Here is a 25,360-nt window from a genome sequence, read left to right as displayed (position 1 = left end):
ACCCTGTTGTTCCTTATTCTTTGTCTTATACAAGCCTCCTGTCTTCTGCCCCCTTTTGCAGGTCTCCAGACCCTTGGGGATAGAGATTGCCCACTTCATGAAATATTAAGTAAAGTTTGTATCACTTACATCGTCTTCTTTAATCATTTTAAACAACAGCTTTGTGGTTTTGGGCAAGTTGATGAATCTCTCCAAAAGTCAATAATAACATTTGTGACATGGATTTATTAAGAGGCTTACATGAGATCATGAAGGAATAGGCCTGGAAAGTAATACATGCACATCAAATGATAGTTTATTTTAGGTGTAACTTAAGGGGAAAAAAATCCTCTCTCCTTTGATGTCTGAAGGGTTTCTTAGCAGAAAATTTGCACTGCTCTGTGCTTTGGGATTAAGAAAGGATCTACCCAAATATTAATCTCAAAAAAAAAGGGCAAAGGAGAGAAAGAAAAACTTGACATTCAAGGCTTGTGTGTGTGTACTTAAATGATGTAAGTGGTCTACATATGTAGTGGGCCATTTTAGTAGTTATTGGTGGGACCTTGGTACACAGACTGAGAGCAGGAGGAAAAATAAAACATGCTCACTGTTTTGCTTTGAAATAAGACATGCTATTTCCATGATGGAAATACAACTTTGTTGAGTAGGCTGCAGCAATTAGGAGGAAGGACTTGTGAATGTGTGTGTGTGTCAAGGGGAGGTAGTAGGGAAGGGGGAGAGCATTGCAGACTGAACTAGCTTTTAAGGTATGACAAGTAATGAGAAATGATATGGATTGTGCTAACCTCAAGAGCTAATACTATCTAGAGGCATTCAAGTTTAAATATTCAAAAAAACAGTGCCAATAAAAAAAATCCAGTTTCCAGCTGGAATCAGCCTGCAGGCTCCAGATTTCAACCTTTAATTTAGATACCATTATCTGTTGGGTGATACTGGGGGTGCCTACTGGTCAACCTGAAAAGAACCTGCCACCTACTGTAGTGGGGAAACCTTAAAGACAATTGGATTTGGAAGACTGAAGCCCACCCTTGGATGTCCTGATGAAGCCCCCGGTGATGTCAGACTAGCTGAATTATTCAGATGATGGGCATGTTCTTATGAGGATCACAATGCCGTAGGGATTGCCTGGCATTCCCTGGCTGGCAGATGAGAGGGGGTTAATTCCTAGGCAAAGAACAACATCAGTGAGAGTAAGTGTCCCTAGCTGAGAGGGATGGAGAATCAGAACTCAAGCTATGCAAGGCTGAAAAAAGAAGTACATCTTTAGAAGGTCATATAGGTCATTCTATTTGTGGAGTAAATCCAGGAATTATGGTATATCCATAATCTCTTATAATAGGTGTAGCTTTTTGGTTTCCCTTCTATGATCATGGGAATAGTCATATTTAATGTCCATCTCAAATTTTAAATTTAAATGTAGAGAAGTTCCTTTAGATAGACTAACTTTTCAGTATATCTATCTCTAGCCGTGTATTGTGGTGGTATGCAATATTAAAAAACTGGATGATAACAGTAAATTGAAGCTCCCCTATATTCATTCTGCAACTGCAGTAGAATAGGAGAGAGGTCCAGGAGCTCCAGGAGGTGACCATCTGTGGAGTGGTGATCTATAATGAGGTGGAAAATGACCACAGACAACAGCTGCAGCATTGAGTTGAGTGAGAAGAAAATATGAAACTTCCTTTCTCCAAAATACACTGACAATGGTAGTGTATTCTCATTCGGGCTGCATATTAAAATCACCTGTTGGGGTAGTGGTTTTAAAATGCCCAATGCCCAAGCTGTACCCCAGAATAATTGAATAGAATCTTTGGAGAATGAGACCCAGGCATCAACATTTTAAAAGCATTTAGATGACTCCAATAGGCAACCAAATTTGGGAACTACTGTGCTCGCTTCGGCAGCACATATACAAAATTGGGAACTACTGTTTTGGGCAACCTTTGTCAAGGGAAAGCAGGTGGGTTGATATCTGGGTGTAGAGTTAAGAAAACTGAAGTCTAAAAAAAAAAAGAAAAAGAAAACTGAAGTCTATTGAAGCTGAAAAATTTGTTAAAGACCACAGATAACTGCTTTGGCATAAGTTTTTTGACAGGCTCCAAGACTCTGTATCAGAACTACCTTTCTGAAGTCTTTCCCAATCTCTTGGTTATTCTAGAATTATGCAAGAATTTGTTTCCTGGGAATAATTTATATTTTTGAAAGAATTATTTGGGGTTTATAAAAGGAAGAGAATAGAGATATTTAAATCAAATGATCAGGGTAAATATTTGAGTGACAAATGCAGAGAAATAGCAATTCTGGAACAGCTGGGGAAGCCCATCTTTGAAGGACAATTAGTCGGCTGGGGGTGGGGGACTTGACTGGGTGCCCCCTCAGCCTATCATTAGACTGTTCTTGCTGATACAGTTCCACTGTAAGAGGACTCAGGGTGGCATAGGGTGACCTGGTCAGTTGAGTCTATGTTTTTTGTTTTGTTTTTTGAGAAACTCTGGTCATGATCAAAGTTTGAACTATTCCTTACTGGGGGTTCCTACCAGAATTCAGATACCTACTCTTAAGCTTCCCTTATTTAAAACCAGAGCCAAGATTTGAGTGGAAGCTTGTCTTTCTCCAACTTTTTAAAAAAATAAGTCTCATGGGATGCCTGGGTGGCTCAGTGGTTAAGCATCTGCCTTTGGCTCAGGGCATGATCCTGGAGTCCCAGGATCGAGTCCCACATTGGGCTCCCTGCATGGAGCCTGCTTCTCCCTCTGCCTATGTCTCTGCCTTTCTTTCTGTGTCTCTTATGAATAAATAAATAATATCTTAAAAAATAAATAAGTAAATAAAAACAAGGCTCAGGTTTTTAAATTGAACCTACTGTGCAACTTTCAGAATCTTGTGAAAGCAATTCTATGGCCTAAGAACAATTTGGGCTTTAGAGAAATATCTCCAATAACAGAAGAGAATTACAATATTTGAGAACAACTCTGGCTTTACGTTAATATTTGTCTACTTTCGGTTGTGTTCAGAAAGAAAGGAACTTTTTTTGGTTTCAGTAGAAATGAAAATACAGAAGGAACCCTCACCGAAAATCCCTCTGAGACAATAACTCCAAAAAGCCAATACATCCTTCTGGAAGATGCCCTGAACCAGGGATCAGAAGTGCTGGCTTCCAGCTAGGACTTTGCCACACATAAGTTCATTGAGGCTCCTTAGCCATAAGATGGGGTTCTCTATACAGTCCTTTCTATTACCAGGATTACAGGAGGAGCACATGACTCTTAATAAAGTGATGTTGGAATGTGCTTTATGATTTCCATTTGAAACACTAAATATAGGGGATCCCTAGTGGCTCAGCAGTTTAGCACCTGCCTTTGGCCCAGGGTATGATCCTGGAGTCCCGGGATCGAGTCCCACATTAGGCTCCTTGCATGGAGCCTGCTTCTCCCTCTGCCTGTGTCTCTGCCTCTCTCTGTGTTTCTCATGAATAAATAAATAAAATCTTTAAAAAAAATCCAAAACATAAAAAATGAAATGCTAAATATATCTATGCCATTTTCTTTTATTATCAGAAGTATAATTTAACTTGAATAATTTAGAAATCAAGGTATAGTAAGAGAAATCGTCCAGTACCCATATATACAGTCAGTAAGAGATTTGGGACTAGAGGACAAAAGAAGGCAATTCAGGTAAATGTAATAGCTCAAAGGACAGGTTAAAAAACCAGACCAAGTCTTTGTATTTTTGTCTTGGCTCTAGGAAGAGGTGAGTCACCTTGTGACGACCCATATTGCTTTGTCTATCTGGAAGATGTATATGACTAGCTAGTTCTTTTAGATGCACTGCACATTGGTTAAAATGAGGTATAATTTGCTTTCTTGATACTTATAAACAATGGGAAAAGAATGCATTAAAGAGTAAGACAATTATCAATTTATAGGAAATACAGAGGAGAGAGGAACATGTTAACCATTACCATGGGGGTGCCAGCAGAAAAAAACAACTGTGGGAACCTCTATAGAATAAGACTCCATTTGTTTAACAAATAACATTTCAAGGTAAAAAAAGAGAGAGAGAGAGAGAGAGAGAGAGTTGAAGGGTGAACCTATAGATTTAATTGTGAGGAGTAGTAACCAATTGTTTGGACCTTATTTAGTTTATGGTGAAAATAAAAACAACTATAAAAAAATACTAAATTCGAGACAATTAGAATATGAACAGTAACTAGTTATTTGCTATCAAGGAATTGTTGCTTAAATTTGATATCATAATGGTTTTGTGGTTACTCTAGAGTCCTTAATTTTTAGGGCTACATAGTAAAATATTCACAGATTAAATTTTATAATTATGGAATTTGCTTCAAAATAATATAGATGGGGAAAGAGATAGATATTACTGAAACAAGACTGATATAACTTGGTAATTGTTGAAGCTGGGCGATGGATACAGGGAGTTCATTATACCATTCTGTCTACTTTTGAATATGTTTAAAATTTTCCATGCTGAAAAGACAGAGACAAGTACATGACAGTTATTAATGGAGTAAAAAATCTTACAGAAACTAAAAAATGGCTTTAAGATCATAATCATTTAATCTCCCCCAACCCCTTACCAAGAGACACCACATCAGCTAGCAGGAATAGTTTCCTAACTCAACCAGAGTCATGAGTCCAGACTACCACTGACAACCAGAAGCCAACCGGGAAAGAGATTTTTCCCAAGCAACATCTTGTTATAACACATTTTTCTAAGCCACAGTAGAGAAGGTACAAAGACCCCACCCCCCCAAAAAAAACTCTGATTCTGGATTTTTTTACCCTGATATTTTGTGGTAGGTTTCTTTATTTTTTGAATATAAAGTGACAGAAATAATTTGCCATTAGAAAAGAGAAAGAATCTTTGACTATTTACAGCTTTTATACATCACAAAGTTTTTCTTGTTTTTATGTTGTGTCTTTTTTTTTTTTTAAATTCATTTTAATTTTTGTTCCTGCATCATTTGAACAAGTCCAAACTGGAAATCTATACAGCTCACAAAAAAGCCCTCCACCCAAAAGACCCCCCACCCCCACCCGACCCCAATGAGAAACAAGATAAATCAAAAGAATGAAATCAACTTATTTCTTTTTTTAAGGTAAGTCATTTGCTTATATATATACTTGTAATTATTTTTTTTCAAGTTCAAACACCAAAATCCAAGAGAGAAAGGAAAAAATAAAAAGACCCAGTCATCCGCCCCCTCCCCCCACTCCAGAATCTCAATTGATCCCTGCACATCCAAAATAAGAAATATATATTTACAGAAAACAAAACAAAACAAACAAACAAAAAAAGAACTTGGAGGTGGATGGGCTGGGGATCTGAGAGTCAAGAGGAAGGAGAGCCAGCCCCAGGGTGGTTGGGGGGGATCTGGGCCTCACAGAGTCAAGGCAAGCCTGAGTCTTCTGTGTTATCCCTGGGGAGCCTACAACACTGGGAAAATTATGAGTGTCCCCTCTGCCGTGTGACCTTGGGAGGGGGGGCGGCTCTGAGTTTGCAACCCAACCCTACAGTGGATTCTTATTTTGTGGTTTCCATCATCATCACCCCCTCACACTCAAATACATATGCGCACGCACACACTCACGGGCATACACACATGCCAGTCATTGTGGCTAAGCGTAAGTATAACACTGATGGAGCATTGGCTCCTGTCAAGTGGAAGAAAAGAGATTTGCCCTTAAGGACGAGAGCTCATTGCCCTATCCTGTCCCTTCTCTGATCTCCACTGTAACATGCCTCCTAGCTCCCTGAAATGTTTCCACAAGCATCAGGGCTACTCTGAAGTATTAATGCTGGGATGGTCATTGGGTAACAAAGCTCCTATGAAGATTTGCCCCTCACTTCCTGCAAATTCCCTTAATACACAGGCAAGCCCAAATAACCAAGTGTGGCAGGCAACCTGAACTAGGGGAAATCTGAGGCAGAGGCAATGGAAGCCCTGCTGTTTTCTGCTTACCTTTGAAAGGTTGCACTCCCAGAGGTCAGAAAGCAAAGAGAAGGCATGACAAAACAATCCCTGGATAGCTTGACTTGCTTCCTTCTTCCCTCCTCAATGGGATTCTGTAAGACTTTAGTGCACAAAGCACAGGGTAACTCCTTGAGTTGACTGCAATATCCCTCCAACATAAGAACTAAGACATGGCATTTGACAAGCCAGGATGAACACAATTTAATCTTTTGGGGGAAATGCCAGGTGGGAACATGACTAAGTAAGCTAAGGGTACCTTTCCTAATGGACAGAGAAGCTGAACTAGTAGCAGCCATGATCAAATATGATCACATTCCTGCCCTGTTCCAGAGTCTGTGGAGGCTTGGAGAACTAGTGCACTCGAAATGGTTGAACAGCTTCAGTATCTTTTCAAATTGTTAGAGTTTTCCCCCACCCCCAAAAGACACAGGAAATGAAATGGAATCAGCACACCATCTGTCAGAAGTATGTGGAATGTTCCTGGGGATGGACTCTAGGTTGCTCTTGCTCATCTCCAAAAGTCAACACGGTGGATTTTTATTCTTGAAAAAATTTTAATTTCATGAAATTTCTGAGTTTTTCAGGCCCTCCCTATAAGCCTTGTCCCCTTCATGCAGCCCCACTCAAAGTCCTTTTTCTAACTCTCCTTCCTCTTCTAACTCTCTTGCTCCCAATCTTTTAAAGACTTTTGATCATCTCCTATGCTACTGTCCTCTGTTCCTCTCTAACAAAAGAAAATACTAAATAAAAATTACCAGTTGAAGAACACTTTTATTTAGCAAAACTGAGCAGAAGGAAAGCTGCTTTACAATCCTTTTACTTTGATTTTTTTTTAAAAAGATAAATAAGGAGAAAGGTGAACAAAGAATGATGATTCTCTTAAGGAAACTTAGTTGGGAGCCTTGAAAAGAGAAAGGAAAAGATTTACTGTGAAAATGTGCTCTTTCTAGGGCAAATAGTCTAAATGTGGCCTCAACCCATGATCACTTTTGCTGACATCTATAAAAATAAACTATGATCTACCGGAGAGGACAATAGAGTTTTTAGTAGAAGTTAATAAAACAAAACAAAACAAAACAAATATCAAGATTTGAACAAGAGGCACCAGAATTCCATGTGTGCTGGCAAGACCCTATCTCCAGCACTTAACCTTACCATCTCAGTCTGACAAAGAGACAATCAGGACTGATCCAAAATGCCTTTAAGTCTTGCTTGGGATAGTCACCATGAGAAGCCCAACAGTCCCAGAATATCTCCCATTGCTCAGACTTTCATTCTCAGATGACCAGCCATCTCCCATCTGAGTTCATTTCTCTTGATGAGCTCCCCAAATCCTTCCATGGGTCAGTCAATGGTTCATCATTGGTCACAACCCTGACAACTGCTTTCACCTTGTTCTCACAGAAACCTGGCTTTTCCTTGAGGACCCTGCAGGCCTCTCAGAGGGGCAGGCATTTCTTTCTCCATGTTCCTCAGGCCACTGGGCCTAGAGGTGGAGATGGTATGTCTGGACCACCATCCCTCCCTCTTCCTTAAAAATCAAAAGAAAACAGAGCAAACCATCTTTGAAACACATTAGACTACACTAGCTGCTTCCCTTACTTGAAGCAGTTGTTTAAATATTCTTGGATGATCCTTATTCCAGTCACCGTCTTCAATACTATTTTGTCATAATTTGTGTTGCCTTCCCTAGCCACATAAACCATTATTCCCACATCCTGGCCTCTCAGTTCTCTGGCTTCTGCTCCTTCATAACCTTTTCCTCCACCTAACCTCAGCTGATAACCCCACACCAGATCCAATGTCACTACCAATAACCACATCCTCTCTGTAATAGAAGCCTCAAGTACCCACTCTGACTCAGCTCATAACTTCCATATTAGTCCTTCTAGAACATGATTCAGTAACTTAATGACTCCAGTCTTCATCTCAATCCCCTCCCCTGACCATATGTCATTATTCCTGATTCCCTAAAAATCCTCACTTTTCTCCTCATTCAGCTTAGATTCCATGGCTAATCATAATCACTACTTCACACTTGCCCCAACTGTGTCTCTTCATTGCATTCACCTGATTAAACCTCAGCCCTGCTTAAATCCAACTCTCCACTCTAAGCTGGATGTAGTTGAAGAACATTTCTGAAATTTCTTTTAAATTCATGATTTTAAGAACCTTAAGTGAGTTCATTGTGCCACCTAGCATGTCTCCTACATTTTCTTTGTTGCTTTATTCTTCTGCTAGAAGGCTGTGTAATTTTTGCCTTCTCTTCTTCCAAAATCTCTAATACGTGCTCTTGATAATTACTCTTAGCTGATGAACTTCCTTTGTATTTCACTAAAAAGTTATCATTCAGAAAAGATGGACTCCCACTATCACATTTACCAACCCACTTGCATCTGTGCCCAAATTCAGTATCTCCCTCATATTACTCTAATAGCCTCGTGAGGCTGCTAAAGCTTCTCCCTCCACTTGTACCCTAGACCCCATCCCCTCGCACATCATCAAAGACATGACTCCATCAATTATCTCCCCTTAAGCATCAATTGCCCCCTTCTACTGGGTCAGTTTATGCTGGTCAGCATAAAACAGGCTGTTATTTCTCTCATCTTTAAAAAAAAATCCCTCCTTGGACCTCACATCGTTTAGCACCTACTGCTATTTCTGTTTCCTTTACTCCCAAAGGAGTTATTAGTTCCTCTTGTCACTACTTCCTCCCCTCCCATTTGTTCATGAACCCACTGCCCTCATGCTTGTGTTCCCACTAGTTCACTGATACAGCTCTTTCTCAGTTTATCAATGGAATGACCTCCATGTTGCCAGATAATAAGAAGTAGAATAAGAATTCTACTCATTGATTTGGCCCTGACTGGTCCTCCCAGTGCTGCTTCCTCCTCATCTCTGGGGGCTCTGGCCCAAGGACTCTCTCTTGCCTCCTCACTCCCTGGATTTAGTCTCATGGCTCCAAAATACATCCAAATGCCTATGAATTCCAAATTTATATCTTCAGCCTCTAGTTCTTCCCTAAACCCCAGACTTATATATCTAATAGCCTAACAAACATTTCCATTTGGGTGTCTGATGGATATCAGAAACTTACTATAAGGCTGTCTCCCCCAATCTGCTTTATCTATAGGATTCCTTTTATTAATGGTGACTCCAAACTTCCAGTAGCTGAGACCAAAATTTTTAGGGTCATTCTTGATTCCTTTTTCTTATTTAATATCTAATATATCAACAAACCCTTCAAAATATTTCCAGAACCCAACCATTTTTTACCACCTCTGCTAACACTATGACCTAAGCCACCGTCTTCTTTTACCTGGATTAATGCAATAGCTTCTTAACTTGCCTTGCTGCTTCTCCTATTGCCTATGCTCTCATTGTATATTCTCAACACAGCAGTCACAATGCTTCTTTCAAAACATAAGTTGGGTCATATCACTCTCTACTCAGAACCTTCTAGTGACTTCCCATCTTGTTCCCGATAAAAGCCCTTAACTTTGGACTACAGGGCCTGTGGGTCAATGCCACCTCTCTGGCCTCATCTCTCACATTCTCCTTACTTATTGATATCCTGTCTCTTCCTCAAGAATGTCAAGCATGTGGTTTGACTTCAGGGTCTCTGCAATTGGCTTTTTCTCTGCCTGAAAAGCCCTTCATATAGAAAGCTCCAAGCCTCACTCCCACTTGAGCCATTGCTCAAATGTCACCTTTTCATAGAAACTTTCCCTGTTCACCCTACAAAAATTAGCAATCCATACTCGCTCTATCATCCACTATCCTCCTTAATCTGCCTTGTTTTTCTCTGTGACACTTTGAAGTATCTGACATGAAATTTATTGTCTATTCCCACTCATAAATATGTAAGTTTCATGAGGGCATGGGCTTCATATTGTTCAATTTTGTATCCCCAGCATGGGTTTTCATTCAATAAACAGCAATGCATGAATAAACCATCTTTCTAAAACATGCTCCTATACTACAGGCCAAATCTCCCAAAAAAGAAGAGTTTCAGTTAAAAAAAAAAAAAACAACTGAATATTTATTTTAAACTTTAACTGAATTCCTAAATGACAAGAGTAGAATTTACATTCTGATTTGAGAATTGTCCTTGGATTGATTCCTTTATTTTTAATAACCAGGAAAAGAAATGACCTTGAATCCCAATCAATGGCTCTCTGCCCCTCTCCTTCTGTTGCCTAATTCCTAAATCCATTGTGGGTACAATAGAATTTATAGAGATTCTGAATATTTGGGAAGATTACTTAACATTTTAGCCTTTCTCGTTTGCTCAGAGCATATGATCTACTGCCCTTTAATAACATTTTATAGCTTAAAGGATCATGTCTGAGTCAGTAAATTCTATGTTAATATGTGTAAGACTCAGGATTAAATCAATCTATAAAATGCCTATTTGTAATCTAATCTACCAATTTCCTTCCTGAAGTAAATAGTAATCAGATTAGAAACCTGGTGTTTTCACTGGGGAAGAGAAGAAATAATTTTGTTTAAAAGATTTTCTCTCTCAGAGGTGACCTAACATTGTGATCCAAAATCATTTCAAAATTGAAAAAAAAAAGTTCAGCTAACTCTATTCCCCTGATATATTTTGTTCTTCACAGTGCCCTTTGGCTTCCCAATTTAAGTAAATGTAATCATAATGGGTCTAAGGCTTTTCTACTCAGAGTATTCTTAACTGGAGAATGGAAATCACTTGAGAGAAGCTGCCCTAAAGGTCTGTAGATGAATTTTTGAAGACTTAAGGTGCAATGCTTATCAATGTCTTCCTGGAAAGAAGCTTATGCCTCTTTCTAAAGTTATTGTCGCCATATTTCTGAACAATCAATAGCAGCAAAGCTTCTCCTTCTGCCAGAGCTCACAGGGGATAGCAAACAAATCTTTTATGGAATAGACTAGAGCACTTGGAGGTTGGTGTCATCAGTTCTTCAACCCCAAACAATTCTACCCTGATATCTCCCTTCACTGCTTTTAAAATTTTCTTGAGCTCAGCGAGGACATTTTCCAGAATAAAGCTTTTTGTCTACTTGTCACTGAATCTGTTTCCTAATTCGCCTTCTCTCTCTCATTCCAAAGGAGACACAATATTAATGCTTAAGAAAATAATGCACAACAATTCACTGGGCGAGATACTTAGAAACTCTATGGCCCTGGGGTAATATTATATCACCAGCACACTCAGACTGAAACCCAAGCACCCCCAACATACAAGGCTCATGCTTGAAAACAATAAAAAAGAGAGAGGACCGTAATGACCACAAAATGCTTCCACGCACACAACAGGCACCTTAATCAAAGCCCTGGTGCACATTCTCACAGACATTGCTTAATATTCTAAAGCACACCCTTCTCCACTAGTAGAACTGCAGGCTGTCACTGGAGGGCACACACTTTCCCAGCACTTGACCTTGAATTGAAGCACCTGGTAACAAGCCCTTTCTTATTGTCCCTTGTCCCTTTTTTTACCATCTCCATCTCAGGTTAAAAAATAATGAGAAAACCATGAGAAATTGTCAAGTTTCTTTAACAATCTAATAGTTCAGATAATCATGCAGCTTAAGGAACTCATCCTGGGATCCTTCATAGGAAAGGAGGAGAGGAGGGACACAAAAATCATGACAAGGACCCAAGAGAGCTGCCAAGAAGACTGAGGGGTGAGGAAGAGTTTCCATACAAGAAACCTGGAATGCTAAAAGCTACTTTGCTATTGCTAAAAACATAGGTGTTTTGGTCTATTTCCTATTACAGCTATTACTCTTTTTGTTCAGTGCCAACCACTGAAATTTGCTTTGGAATCATGGCTGCCAGAAAAGAGAGGATAAAGTGCTTCAAAGAAGAGGTGGCTCTGGGGAAGAGAACAGAACCCCCAACATGATCAGAATCAAGTGAAATATGCCGATTCTATTTGTTCTTCGTGAACTCCCATAACAAACTTTGCCAGTAGGATGTGTGATTGGTGATGACCAGGTAGATTTCCCTATAATATGGCAAAGAAAATGAAATAGAAACAAAAAATATCAGAAAACAGTGATACTGCCCCAGAAGATAGCAGTTTTGTTCTTGGTCTTATCTTTCTATCTACCAGGCTTTACTCAAACAAGGTTATGCAGATTATCCTTTAAGGTCAGTAACAGAACGCAAGAGGTCAAGGAGAGGTGTGAGCTGTCCAGGTGCCAATGACCAAATGGATAAGCCTGGTTTGGGAAGAAATCAAAACCACAATATCAGAGGAATTACATCTTGCCCCTTGTCTCAGGGAGAAAGAATTTAAGAGAGATTTTCACATGGAGGCTGCTGCTCTGCAGGAATTCCTGGGCTCTGAAATTGACTTTACCTTGGTCTGCCTTTCCATAAACACCTAGCATCCCAGACCACTAAAATCTGCCTAGATGGGAAAGTACCCTCATTTCATGTGTACTGTCATCTTACCAGCTTCAGTCTTGTGCATATACAGATCTTTGTTAAACTTTTCCTTCAGTAATGCTTCCCTGAGGTATCCTTTCAAGGTTGCTTGAGGTTGTCTTTTTCCTCTCTATTATAATCTTAATACTAAGCACAAGAGCTCAATTGAACAATTCTCTGTTATTTTATGCCTTTAGGGTTCCCATGAATCCTTTTATCTCCCTTCCACTCCTACAAAGGAACATAGCTGTGGTATAACAGGGAATGGTCATCTCAGGGGATGAGGAGGCTCCAAATGCTTACCAGCTGTTGGCCCTGTTACTTATCAACAATAAGAAGCATGATCCACATATTTTTAATGGCACTTACGTGAAGGATCAAGTCACCATGGTGTAAAGATAGAATACCCCTTCCCCCCTCTCTTAGTTTACTATGTTACCATAATGATTTCATGTGGCTTATTGGGAAGCAAAAAATAGAGAAAAGATATTTGTAATTGGCTTAATTCTAAACTTTGAGCTTAAGAAGAATTCTATTACCCTCTTCTACATCATTCCCTTACATGAGAATAAAACTTACCTCCTCTCTATGCCCATACTCTTTCCTGAAGCCAGGATCCTGAACCAGTCTCTGGGAATGACAACACTGCAATTGATGATATAGAAGAGTCCCCATTCACCCACGGAAGGACTTTTCCATTCCTACTTCCTGTCCTGTCTTCCCTCTAGGGACAGGATGATCTGATGAAATGAAAAAAAAATTTTTTTCTACATTAAGCTAAGACGTTTAGAGCTCTTTTATTGCTCTTGGTATAAGCAAAATGCTCTCCTTACATGAACTCAAATCTGTTCTGTGGCAGGATTAAACTAAAAACACTACCCTTTTTGGGAAGATTGACAATTACTTTCTGAGCTTGATACCATTCATCAGTGAACAGGTGGATCGCAGAAGAAGGTGGCCACAGGATTCCCTGTGCCCTGGATGCTTAAATAATTCACTATTGTAATCTTGGGGCAAAATCAAAGTTTCATAAGAATTCTCAGGAGACATTTATTAAGTCTTTAAAATGCTCATGACTCCCGTAAAGGGGAGGGGATAATACTTGTGGGTCTAGGGGATATAAAGCCTTCATTCTGGATTCACTGTATATGTGAACTTCCTTATACTTCTATTTGTGTTTCCAGAAAAAAATGGATGCCTTAATATTGGAATCAGGCTTGCTGTGTTTGAACTTGACTAAATTATAGGGGTACCCAGAAGAAGAGTCCAAGGGGCTCTCTGCTGAGGTTCCCTCCTCATTGTGGGCTGACCAAAGCTTCTGATACCTTCAGAGTATCTTGATTTCTTTGCACACGTTCCTGAAAACTCCCTTCCTCACGTTAACACTCTGTAAGAAAGCTTCTGCCTCAGTTTTCCTTAAGCTTTTTATTTGTGTGGGTTACACACTACATACAATTTTTTTAATGAAAAAATGATTCACATGGTCTTACCCCCCAAAGTTCAAAAACATTTATGTCATCTGGCCTTCAATTTTTCTTCATTACAAAAATCTTTCTATCTCTTGCTCATTTTAAAGGTTCTTGCCTTATTCTTGCCTCTTCTGACTCGTCTCTGTGGACTCATGTGTACTCTGTGCATGTGTGTATGTGTATGGGTCTACAATGAAGACAAATTCCATGGGAGAGATTTGGATAAATCAGCTGCCTGGCTTTAGTGATTTTTCTCCACTATTAGGTGCTTAACAAGGGATGGGGATGGACAATTCAGGTAACATTACTCAGTGAGCTAGGATGAAGGTTAGAAATTCAGACAAGCTTTGGTCCTATTGAGAATTTCTTAAATAACCTTATTTTTGGCCAATCATCAAATTTCATTTCAACTTTTTCATCTGTAAAATTAAAAGGAGATCATATTTCCACGCCAAAGGAGGCCATCTGGAGAAATAGTTATGGTAAATTATCCCATATTCACTACCAATGACTGATTTACTCAGAATGTACCACAGGCTAAATGTGGTGGGGGCCTAAGGGGGCTGCTGGTGACCCTAGAAACTCTATCCTCCAAGGAGGGGTAGCAGGCTGGAAACTGCCATGGCTCAGGGCCTTTCTACGTAAGAATTAAGTGAAGAATGCTCAAGGAATGACTCCTCAAATTTCTGTATGCTCCATTTCCTGTGCCTGCTACCAAGAAATAACCAAGGTAATTGCCCTGATCAGTGGAAATGCCCATGAGTCTTAGGAGCAGTCTAGCAACAAAGTTGTTCTCTGTTCTGGGATCCAAGGTCCCAGGTATGCACAGCAGGTATACAGAGGGGCTGATGATGCTAGGCTTTTTGGACTCTGGCTTGGAAACATTAACTACTATGCACGTGTTCAAGCTCTATGCCCTCTCAGCTTCTCAAGTGAACAGAGTGCGTAGTGTGTGTGATTCCGGACATAGAATACCTCCAGATCCCCAGACTGAGAAAGAGTAGTAGGAGAATACAAGAGATGGTAAGTGATGAAGGAAACAAATGTTTAAGTTCTCAAGTTCTCTTCCAATTACATTTGCATCAAGGAAAGAGTACTTTTACTATTTGTTTTCCTCAGTAAGAATTCTATCTGGATGCTACTCTAGTCTTGTTTCCTACTGACATGAAGTCTTTTTTTTCCCTGCTCCTGACCCTGAAAGAGGAAAAGTATTTGAATCTTTCAAGGCATGTATTGTCATTCCTCACCCCAATGAGGACAAACCTCTCCAATCCTGCTTATGGTGTTGTCAAGAAGAAATGTGGGTACATATGGATAAGTATATATCTACGTTACAGGACTCTATGTCCTTTGAGCAGGGGGACTGGCTTTGGCTTCTCCATCTTCCTAGCTCTGACCCATCAACAGGACATCAGAGTTCCACACACATTCCACAGGGTCAAATGGGGACAGGAAACAGAACAACTAGGTTATTCTATCAGAAATAAAATGCTCCTTTCACATAAGCTTAGATATCCTGTCAAATCTTAAGCTGTCAGTGATCCACAGTTTAGGTAGAAAAAAGAGAAAACACTGGCTTGATGAAGTAGAATATGTCCATCCAGTACTAAATGAGCTCTTTCATCTACAAAGAATGCATCCATAAGGTGATTGAAATTGGCAATTTGGAATCTCTTAGGAGTGTGTGTACTGGGGAGGTGTACAAGCATAAGGGAGCTCGTGGCAAAGAGATCAAATTAGTCCAGTTGTGCTGTCTGGGTGAATATGTGGAAGCAATGCATAAGTTATTGAGAGCACAACTCAGGCAGAGGCAGCCTTGTGGCCCAGACTGTGGCTTTCAGATAGTTCTTGTTGCAGCCAAAGGGAATATTAAATAGCCCTTGACTTCAAAAGAAAATGATCAATTATAATTAAAATGTGACAGTGACATTGGGAACTAACTACAAAGACTCTTCTTTTGAATATGACTGAGGTTTCAAGTAGGCATGCTTTAATTTTTGGTTTTGTTTTAGTGTCCCCTTTGGAAATACATAATATCCTTATCTAAGAGAAAAGGCAGGTCAGCACATTTTACATTCCTGTGGCCAAATGTCCTGAAGCTGAACTCCTCCTGTCAGATCTGAGACTGTGAGTCTCTTAATGCAAGCAGGACACACAGAATCATGGCCTGCTAAGATTCTGTCGGGAAAGGGTGTGATAGGGTCACTCCCTCTCTGCCCTGGTATCTCTGAGTGTTGTAATCTGAGAGACCCTGGCTCAGGGCTGACACATGGCTTCACTCCCTGTTAAATGAGATTTATCAGGATCTCATGGATGTGGTTAGATTCAGGTTCCTCAATCATCATGGGTTGGGCACAGTTATAGCTGAAGGCAGGTGTAATTTTCTTTCTTTCCTGGCAGTGTTCTGGACAGCTGTTATCTTTCCTGGTATTTTTGGTATTGGAGAAAACAACCTCCAGCCCACACATGAGCATGAAGGTGATCCTCAGTAAGTGCTTTTTAAATTAAAAAAAAAAAAATTTCCTTGGAGCACTTAGGTGGCTCAGTTGGTTAAGTGTCTGCCTTTGGCTCAGGTCCTGTTCCCAGAGTCCTGGGGCACCACGTCAGGCTCTCTGCTCTGCAGGGAGCCTGCTTCTCCCTCTCCCTCTGTGCCTCCCCACCACTCATGCTCAATCGAACTCTCTTTCTTAAATAAAATCTTTAAAAAATTATTTCCTTTTCTGCTGTGTCTCAGATTATAAGTAAAAAGAGAGAATAGTAGGTGTACTTCTATCCTCAGTCCAATTAAACCCTGGAAATAAGCTCCAAGTTTGAGTGAGCTTTCATTCCAAGGAACTAAAGGAACAGACATCTGGAAGATCATCGTCTTTGGGTTTTGCCCCTTTTCCGAAGCTATCATCAAAACCAGTAACCAAGGGGGCATTCAAGAGACTCAGGTGCAGGTTCCTGGCTTTGTGACATGAAGGGAAACTCTACTGTAGACTTCCCATCCTCTTCTTTCCTCCTATCCTGCTTTAATGTTTTATGTATTTATAGGAAAAAATATTGACATGAACACTTAACGGATAAAATTGTCTTCTGGATATACTATGACTTCCTGGAATCGTTTTCATTCCACTGGCCCAACAATGATTCATGAATGTCCCTCATGAGGATGGTGCCTTCCTACCCTTCTACCAGCCATTATCAGACTATTTGTTTCATTGGTGTGTGTCTGTGTCAAAAAAGTAATACACATGCACACACACAATGAGCTGGATTTTGCTCTAATATTAACTACCCCATTCCCAGGAGCAGGACTATCTAGACCTGATAGGATTTTGAAGAAGAAAAAATCTCTCTCTAGGCATACATTTTAATTTCTGTTAAGGTGCCTCTCAAATTGTCACATTTTGCCCTATCTTGCCAATCACAATTCCTCTATCTCCCTCCTGTCTCAGTGAAGAATGGACTTTGCTCACTTTTTTGAAGAAGAGACTTGACACGGCCTGTAACTTATTTGAATTCAGTTCTCTATAGTATGCTTTAAATTAGCACACAGTGGCAGAAGATGCCTCCTAAAGGAGAATAATTCATAATCAATGACATAATGAGATTTATAGATGAAACTGGCCAGGAGAAGGAACATTACTGGTTACCAGAGTGGCTTAAGTAAAAGGACAGTACCAGCTCCAAGAATTTCTTCAGGGGGACAAACGGACTGACACTGACTACAAGGAACAGAACAGACTGCTCAGTGGACTACCACGGAAACAGAGGGAGCAGAGTAGGGCTCCAGGAATAAAGGGACAGGAGTCATAAGGTCAGAGGTGATGTTGTCTCCTCTAATGTAATTAATCCCTTCATGTTTAGACAAAAAGGAGTGCTTTAAATACTAGAATTCTGAGTCAGCTCATTCAAATCCTAACCTACTTCCATTTGGAATATACAGATCAGAAATAAAGTGCTCGAGTATTTCAACTCCTGACTCCCCTTTGGGGCAAGTAGTCCTATAGACAAAGCCTCAGATACAGTGAGAATCTAGAGAGCCCAGTAAAGAGATATAATCAAGACAAGTGTGAGCAGCACAAATAGTTTCCCAAGTCTGGATGAGCATTGATACAGGTGCAGAAATTACCAAGTGTTCAGCTTAATACATCAGTCCTACTGGATTAACATCCAGCGTCCATTAGACTGAATGATTAATGAGCCTGAATTGTGGCCAGGTCCTTCTGATACTGCAAGTCATCACTCACCCCTCCCCTAAAAAAGGGGGGGGGGAGTAGGAAAGACTACAGATTGCATCAAAGCCAGATCAATCATCAGCATAGGTCAGGTTGTTAGCGACTCAGTCCAGGAGTGAAGTGTCTGCAGACAAGCTTCACTCAAAGCATCTGAAAGATCTGGATACCTAACATTTGATCAATATCCTTAATGGTCTCTCCCTCTGCCACTTATTTGGTTTGTGTACATGTAGTATTCCAAATACTATTCATAAAACAGTCACAGAGTAACATCACAGAACAGAGCAAAGCTTCGAAGAATCCAAATTCCCACTGGAGATAATAATTAACATGAAAATATACATTCAACATATTGCTGTAATCGTGGATAGGTGCAGAAATACAGAAATAAGTATAGAGAGACTCATCCTTAGGTTTTACTGCAGATTCAAGTATCCTCTGGGCAGAATAAAGTGACTTCTTTTCGATTATAATTTATAATATCAAATATTTACAAATGCCTTCCATATACAAGATGCACTGGTAGGTGCTACAAGAGATAAAAAGATGAATAAATGCATGGGCCCTGACCACCAGAGGGAGTTTATAATCTAGTAGGTGAGATGAGATGTATAATTAAGTGACCATAAAATAAGATAGTCTGTGATAGCTGTCACTAGAGAGATACAATTAAAGTGCTATGGACATTCACAAGAGGCATATTTATATTTTTTTGGATGAAGATGAAGGAAAGTGAATATTGTAGTCCATTTGTTCTGTTCTTTGAAGATCTGTATAAAGAGAGATGGATATTATATGAGAATGGAAATGGGAGAGATGGAGAAGTGAGATTTGAGCAAAGGAAGCAGTTTAAGGAAAGACACATGTGAAAACAAGTCAGTATAGGAAAGGTAAGACACAAATGTATGATTCAGCCTGTCCTGCTGCATGGGCTTACACAGGCAAGTAACAAGAAGTTATTCTTGCTGGACTGTGGCAAGGATAGCCCTTTGGAAATTTTTTTTTTAAGTTGGAGAATGATATGATTTAATCTATATTTAGAAAGTGAATACTGAGAAGAGTAGATTCAAATATAAAATCTTGGAACAATGCAAAAAGATACTGAAATAATCCAGACTAGAGGGAAGGGTCTGAATGAAATGGAGAGACTGGGAAATCTTAGGGGGTAAGAATTTACAGACTTTCCAGATGATTAGATGTACAGGATGAGGGAAACGGAGGTGGCAAAGTTGCTGGAAAGCTTTAGTTTGGTGACAGAAAGAATGGTGGTATCATTAACCAGAAGGGGGAATTTGGTGATTATGTTGGTTTGCAGGGACTGTCTCAGATATTGGACTCAAGCTGTTCAGGAGGTGATTGGAAATATGGGCCTTAAGCTGAGTGAAAAGGAGGGTCTAGGTGCAAAGATTTGGAATTTATCCCCAGAGAGTCATCAAAGTGGTAGAAGACAAAAATATTGCTATAGAAGCATGGAGATAAGGACGACAAGAGGGTGGGTCAAGCTTAGAATACCATCACGGCAAGTCAATGCTGAGGGAATAGGAGGAAGAACAGGAACCAGCAAGAGAACATGGAAAGAGGACCAGAAGGCTAGGATTAGAATCAGAATGTGCTGCATCCCAATGGTAAATTTAGGTTAGGACTCTTGAAGCTGAGGAGGAGGTGGGGGTGGGGAAGGTTATTGGATTTTGTAAGATGTTCATTGGAATGCTGCCACAGCATAGTTTCAGTAGAGTGACAGAGTGCAGCCCACTTTTAAAGGCTAAGCCGTGAGCATTAGGTGGAGAAGTGAAGATAGGCTACACTTTTGGGAGGCTTAGAAAGTGAAAAAATAAACCAAGGAATGGACTTCAACAATCTAATTGGATTGAGAGATTTGCCTTTAGAGACTGTTGTAGGATTTGTTCTTAGAGATGGCGGTAGGACTCGGTAGGGAGATGTGTGGAAGAGATGAAGGATGCACAAAAGAAGTACTGCTGGTTGGAATGGACCTCAGGACAGGTCAGAGCGTAGGCATCAGAGCATAGGGATGGGGGGCTCTGAGCTTGGCGGGAGGATGGAAAAGATGGATGAAGGACAGCAGGAATTTACCAGTAGAGAGGAGAGGTTATGTGAGAACTCAAAAAAAATCTTTTCTTAGCAATACAGTAGGAAAGACTGCCTAGTGAAAGGGAGGGGAAGAAAATGAAAGGAACATGGAAACCAAGTTTAACAACCACTTAGCAAATATGACGTGAAGTAAAAACAGGAGAAATAAAAAAGATGTTCAAGCTGGATAGGGTTCAGGTGAGACTAAATGGATTGGCTCTGTGCTCTTGGCATAGGTGAAAGACCCTCTGTTCTTGGAAGTAGAATGGATGATGGCAGGATGGGATGCAGAGTTAGAAAAGCAATTAGAGGGGTGTCTAGGTGGCTCAGTTAAGCATCTAACTCTTGGTTTTGGCTCACGTCATGATCTCAGGATCATGAGATCAAGCCCCATGTCAGGCTCTGTGCTCAGTATGGAGTCTGCCTGTCCCTCTCCTTCTGCTCCTATACCAGCTTATGCACGCACTCTCTCTCTGTCTCTCTCAAATAAATAAATTTTAAAAAATGCAATTAGATGTGGTGAGAAGACAAGAGGAAGAAAAGAGCGCTGTTGAGAATATTGCTGATGCGGGTGAACACAGGACTAGACCAAAGAGGCAAGTAACTGCAGTCAGAGAAGTTTATGAATCAAAACAGCAGATGGATCGTGAAGGAAGGCAGATAAGATACAGAAAATGCAAGGCTGTGGTCAGAGAGGGAATTTCAGAGCTTCAGACCCAGGAGATGGAATGAGTCCAAAAGAAGAGGTCCAGGTCTGGCTGTGATGGGAAAAGCTGAATCTTTACAGTGTTTTTTTAAAACAACATAATGGATAATACCTTTTACTCACACCCTAAAACCAGAAAAAAATCAAGACTTGCATGTATAAATACACTAATTTATGCATATCTATTTATACAAACATAATGCATACATTTAAATATTTGATACTTTTGCATTCATATATTATATGTGAGTATAATCTACTCCATTTGAAAATCTTTTATATTCTTCACAGTACCAGCCCAGGGGCATAGTATGTGCTCAATAGATACTGGTTTAATTGAACTAATGTATTTAATCAGACCTTTTATTTTTGTCTACTGCATAGTACTGGAATCTGCTTCAACCCCCTATATCATAATGCTATTAATTAAAAATAAAGAGAGTTCAGGCTTGAAGTGTGGAAACCAAATCTTGAAAATAACAGTTTTAAATTGGGCTTAGTGTTGTGCTTTTACCCTTAATTCTGGCACTGAATTCTATTTGTTTCCTTTGCCAAAACACAGATTCTAACAGCAGAGTCCCAAGGCTATGGGGACTTCTACTCATCCACTCTGCTTGCCACCTTCAGTTCTCATTAGGAGTTCTCACCCTTGTAATCACACCAGCAATTATGTTTTAAAGCACGGAACGGTGCCAGAAACTCACTGTGATGAGCTCTGAAATGGATGCAAATGGACATCCTGGCAGAGAAATAGGGATGATTTCTAACTTTTCCCATTTATTCCCAGTATTGCTGTCCTAACCCATCACTCTTTGGATAAAATTCTTTTTCCTTGCTTCAGTATCATAAATTAGAGTCTCCAAACTTCACTAATGTCTTCAAGGCATGGAACTAACATAGACTTCCATTAAAGTTTTTTTTTTTTTTTTTTGAGGGGAGAGTTCTTTGTATTGAGAATAGATAGGTCTATACATTTCAAGTGATGGAATCCATAGGGCTCCCATGCGGTTGAGTCAATGTGGCTGGAATGGGATGGAGGTGGGATGTATTTAGATATCCCATGATTTTATATGCTGTTGAAACCCCAAAATAGAATAGAATCCTAGATCTAGATTGGCATTAGAAGTTTTCAGACTGATGAATCTACATCCTAGTCATATCCCAAATATCTGGTAGGTGTAAGAAAGAATTGCCCACCGGTTAAGTAGCACCTGGTAGTACAGTAGCTCCTTAACAGTTAGTGTGTGCTGAGATCACTGGGCATCCCCTACAGAAGTGGGGACATACTGAACATAGAACAACTGATAAGCTAAACTGGAAGATTAACTGAATTGGGACACAGAACAGATAAGTACAGTACACTTTGTATTATCATATCATTGATTCAGTTTGATCTTTCTAGCTGCCTACTCAGTCACCTCTATGGGAAGAGAAGCTCCAGTCTTCCATTTTCTATAGGAAGAGTCCTAATTCTTAACCTGCCCTACAAGGTATTGAATTTAGAAACTCACAAACTACACACTCATGTGACTGCTTATTAAAAATAATTCCTAGCTAGGAGTCCTATTGCTGCATCACATGAGCCTTAAATAAAAGCAGGTGGAGGATGAGATGGTTTAAATGTCCTGATACTCTGGGACCTGCATTTTTACTCTCTTCTTTGTTATGCTCAGTGCTCTCTGCTCTCTCTCCCTCTTCTCCTGTATTATTACTATCTTCTCCTGTATTATTATTCCCAGGAAAAGAAATAAGAATCCTAATGTAAACTGAGGTGTCTAAATGTATAAATCCCTAATATGGCTTAGTATGTCACCCTTCCTGGGATTATTTTCATCTAATGACAGAGGAGCAGCTCAGTGCTGGAGGAATAAATGTGTGTAGGAAGCCAGCAGTTGAAGCAGGGCAGGAAATGAAAAACAAAAGGTCCTCGCAGGACCTCTGAAGTCACACCATGGATCATATACCTTTTGTAAGGCCAGACCGATTCCAGTGTAACTGTCCACCTTTAGCTGCCTGTCATCCCTAATCAGTTCCTTAGACAGAAAGAAGAGTCTCTGACACTCAGGTGAAGAAAGTAAATGTTCTACCAAAGTGTCTGGCAGTCTACTAAACACACATTTCTTATATGGCTTTGGGCTCAGAGAGCACAGAAGTTATGGCCACAATAGCTGGAAATGCCCAATGCATTCACCAATAGCACTGAAGCTGCATCATGTATGCACACATGTGAATCATTCCTAACACACCAGACAGACACACACAGGGTGTCAAGCAACGACAGGGCTTTCTTAGAGAGATGGGTATTAAAAGAATAAAGTGAGTTCTAGAATAGCATTTTTTCCAAAGGCTATTGCCCAAACAATCTGGTTATTCTGTCCCTAAACCTTGAACTAACTAAAAACCAAACAAAAAGCAAAACAAAGAAATCCTAGTTCTTAAGTGAGATGTGCAGGTGACCAGCACGCTGCAGTTTGGTAACAGTTTCTTCACCTCCCGTGCGGAGAATTCCACTTTGGGCAACTCCCCATGGCCACAGAAGACTGGGCGGGTGATATTCACTTAATTGTATAGAAGACTCCTATTTTATCACATTACACATGCGTTTTGGCACTAGTGACACCACCAACACTTAATGGAATCGTTTGGGATTTTTTTCCCCCAATCACAACATGGCTGTGGCCAGTACAGGGGAATCCACACGAAGAATGTTTCCCATGTTCTGGCTGAGGATACACAGTGACATACTTTGAAATTAGAGATCCACTGTACATGCATCACTCTGAAGGGTGTGCACATTCTTGACTCAGGTAAATTCAAGGGGCACATTCTCTGAGGTTGGTGGAAATGCCGAGATTTAAGCATTGCCACTGAGAGGATACAGGATCACACCCCACCAACCCACTTCTCAGTGGAAGGGAATGATAGAGGACACCAAAGATAGAAAGCATGGATTCTGAAGAAGATTGGAACAACTGGTGCTCTCAAGGGTGTCTGTGGAATCTCACAGTTTTGGATAGATTGGGTCTCTGTCCAGACCCATCTGTGGAATAGAAGGGGCTCACTGCCGAATTCATCCTCGTGCATTTTACTGGCTTGTTATTTTGGAATGAAGCAACATCTACAACTTGACAATGCTTGGCCTTCCTTTCTTTAAGTTTTCTCGGGCAGGCCATGAATACCTTATTTGGTCCCAATTCAAACATCCAGCTGAAGAGAAATGACCAATGGGGCCAAAGAAAAGGCTCTGAAAAATGAAATTATCCAGCTGACAGCTTTTGACGATGGGAGGAAAGGACAAAATATGCTGTAACATCTCGCGTAAATGGATTTGGACATTTCATCCCGTGGTAGATAAAGAGAGGCTGCCACCCTTCACAAAACAAATAATCCAGTGAAAGAAATTCTGTTTGTCTGGTTAATCCAAGGTCAGGTTATGAATCCCTGGCTCGAGGCAAATAGCACCGTCCTGAGGGCAGAAATGAGGACAGGGCAAAAATAAAAGTCACTATTGGCACCGTCCCTCACATACCCACCCTTCTACCTCTAAGACCAACTTCTGCACGTTTTTTAAGAGAATCGTCTGGCCACTGAGTTTTGAGCAGATCTAGTAATCTTTTCTAGAAAAGCATGCATATTTGTAAGACACGTATCCAGCGCTACCTCCCTGTAACCAGATATTACATGCTTCAAAGAGTAGACTTACTGGGACTTTTCTGGGTGTGCTTGCAGTGCTGATATCTCAGGAGTGGAGGGTGGGGAGAGAAAGGAGGGGGCCAGTACTCAGGTACTAGCAAGAAAAGAGTCAGTTTGAGAGGGCTGCTAAACATCACAAGGAGGCTGCTGGGAGATTTCTCGGGACTGAGCTTCCTGAAACCTCTCAGCCCCATTCAGACTGAGGGTTAATTTGACCTCAATTCTGCTTTAAGCCCTTTTGGGGAATCTTTCCTACCCAAGGTGCTGACAGGGAAAACGTGGTGCCACCAGCTGGACTCTGCATGGAATGCTGGTGATCTGTGGGACCTGGGTTTTGCTTAGCGCCAAACTGGGACCCAGTGCCAAGCCAGGGTGGTTGGGCACGAGCACTTCTCACAGACCAAGAGGATTCCTGGTGAGGTGGGGAGGTGTGGACACAAATTACTCTTCCCTGGCTTTTTTTTTTTTTTTAACCACAGTGGCCTCCATTCACATACACTTTTCCCCAGACACCCTGAAGCAGAAGCCATACAAAAACAACTCCCCCCCACCCCGCCCGGATGGAAAATGAAAACCCATAACAAAACACTTCCCTCTCATTCCCATCCCCACCCCACTCCCTCCAGCCCAACACCCTGAATACTCACAAGAGAACACTTTATCTATACAAAATTAATTAGAAAACAAAATATTTACATATGAAATAAACACCATCTTGATTTCTGTCACCAGTGGAGACCAACAGAGCCCCCTTTGTTCTAGATTG

General features: G+C 40.5%; 1 protein-coding gene across 12 annotated transcripts in view; it reads right to left on the bottom strand.

Annotated features, from left to right (window-relative positions):
* Positions 1–25,360, bottom strand: part of GRIN2B (glutamate ionotropic receptor NMDA type subunit 2B) — a 543,572-nt gene that overhangs the window by 27,108 nt on the left and 491,104 nt on the right. For 11 of the 12 annotated variants that reach the window (XR_013364272.1, XR_013364270.1, XR_013364277.1 and 8 more), the window contains one exon: positions 12,995–24,367. The gene's annotated coding sequence lies outside the window, so the exon portion shown is untranslated. Of the gene's footprint in view, positions 1–4,554; positions 24,368–25,360 lie in introns of those variants that run through there. The other variant, XM_077870998.1, reaches the window with a different exon arrangement.

Source organism: Canis aureus, chromosome 25 (genome assembly GCF_053574225.1).
Source record: "Canis aureus isolate CA01 chromosome 25, VMU_Caureus_v.1.0, whole genome shotgun sequence".
In the NCBI taxonomy this organism is placed as follows: domain Eukaryota; kingdom Metazoa; phylum Chordata; class Mammalia; order Carnivora; family Canidae; genus Canis; species Canis aureus.
Note: the sequence above shows the minus strand (reverse complement) of the source record. Positions and strands in the feature narration are given on the sequence as shown.